The sequence below is a fragment of the Palaemon carinicauda genome, chromosome 20 (assembly GCF_036898095.1).
Source record: "Palaemon carinicauda isolate YSFRI2023 chromosome 20, ASM3689809v2, whole genome shotgun sequence".
Lineage (NCBI taxonomy): Eukaryota > Metazoa > Arthropoda > Malacostraca > Decapoda > Palaemonidae > Palaemon > Palaemon carinicauda.
In genome coordinates, this window is record NC_090744.1 from 80139518 (window position 1) to 80141484 (window position 1967).

A 1967-nucleotide genomic window follows, 5' to 3' on the forward strand; every position below is an offset into this window, starting at 1 on the left:
TTCCATATATATATATTAATTATATATATATTATATTTATTTATTCATATGTATATATATATATATGTATATATATATATATATTTATGTATAAATATATATATATATATATATATATATATATATATATATATATATATATATATATATATATATATATATATCTTTTTAGCCTTTTTAATTATGTTGTTAAGTTAAATACAATCATAAAATTAAGTAAACAAAAGAAAGAATAACTAAATCTTAAAAATTAATAAATGGTTTGTTTATATATATATTTAAAAAGGTTTTTAGTCCAGAATATCTTCCATATCAATTTAAAAATGACAAATGTCCATATTGTGTTTTTGCCGTTCAGATTTTGATTAAATATTTGCATTCCCTAATGTTAGGATGGAGGAAGATATACTCTTTGAATCTCTTGGACCATTCCATCAACGGATATATATGTTTTAGGTAAATAATTTAAATGGCGTCTCAGTCTCTCATAGGTTTGGTTAGGGGCAGAGGCATTTCTACTCCTCACTTACCTTCTGTCCTTGCTTCCAAGTGACTATAAACGGACCTGTTTACAATTACTGACCCCCTACTTCACAGACGAATCGCATTGTGCCCTTTTGATCGATTTACCCTTACTTCTGCATTATGGCTAGCGCTCTACCTAACCCTTCCTCTGATTCTCCTTCCTTATCCTCTCCTTCCAACATACTCACCCTTCTCCTATCTCCCTTCCAAAATTCCATGTAATAGACGACGACCCTGTCACGGCATATGAGAGGGTCGTCATATTTGAAAAATATTATCCACAAGTCAAGATTGAAGTTCGTCCTAATTCCTTGGAAAACTCATTGTTACCCCCAAGAATGAAAATGCTCTCAAAATACTGCCAATTCGAAGAGGATTCCAAATTCTGGACCCTCAGCTCCGCTCCAGAATCATCAATGTTGTGGTGTTCACCCAAACTTACCCATGGGCATCATTACGAGACAGCCTAACATCGTCCAAGCCGAGAGGTATTCCACAAAGACTGGCTAAAGGTCTTTTGAGGTCTGATGCACCTATAGGGGCCTCCTCCTACCTAACTTAACCTCGGCATCTGGAGTAATTTCTTTGTAAAGGACTTTAACTCCTCGTATCTCAGATGTTGTAGATGCAACCATTTTGGCCATCATTAGAACCAGTCCTTGGCCTCCACCCCCATCTGCGGCGTTTGTGCCAAACGGCATGACAGGGAAGAGTGTCTTGCCCTCTTCAAGAATGGAACATCCATTACGCCATGTTGTTTGAACTGTCGAGGCCCCCACCTTTGCCCTGCTAGGGTAGCTTTCATCCGATGCAGGGGGAACTCTACTCTTACCCCTCCCTCTATAATTTTCCTGATCCGGCTCCTGATTCCTTCATTCCTCCCCGTGACAGAGAACCTCTTTCTTATCCTCGTTACATAAGACGTACTCCTCCCTCTCTTACACCTTCTCTTCCTTCCTCTTCTGAATCCCAGTTCCTTCCTGACCTATTTAAACTTCCTCCTCCTGAGAAACGTTCAAAGACTTACCTCCCTCTCTTCCTCAATGATCCTGACTTCCGTTAAACCAGTGAGGAATATAAATCCCTTACCGTCCCAGACCAAAAATTGTACCTTAGTTAATACCTATTTCTTGATGACGCCCCTAACCCTGAGAATCGTTTAACTATATCTGCTTTTTGAGCTCTTTCTATTAACGAAATACGACGAATTGCTTTTCCCTTTTTCCTTCCTCCTTCCAATGACTCATGTTAAGTCTTACTCTTTCCTTAGAATTATTTTTCTTCTGTGCAATAGCTCTCACTGTGCCTTATCTGTGCTAAATTTCCTGGTGCATGATAATGTGTAGATGAGACATTGTATGGAATGAGCTCTGCTTTTACTCCTACACATCTTATCCGTTACTCTCACTCCTAATTATTTTTGTCTACTCTAATTTTTGCGA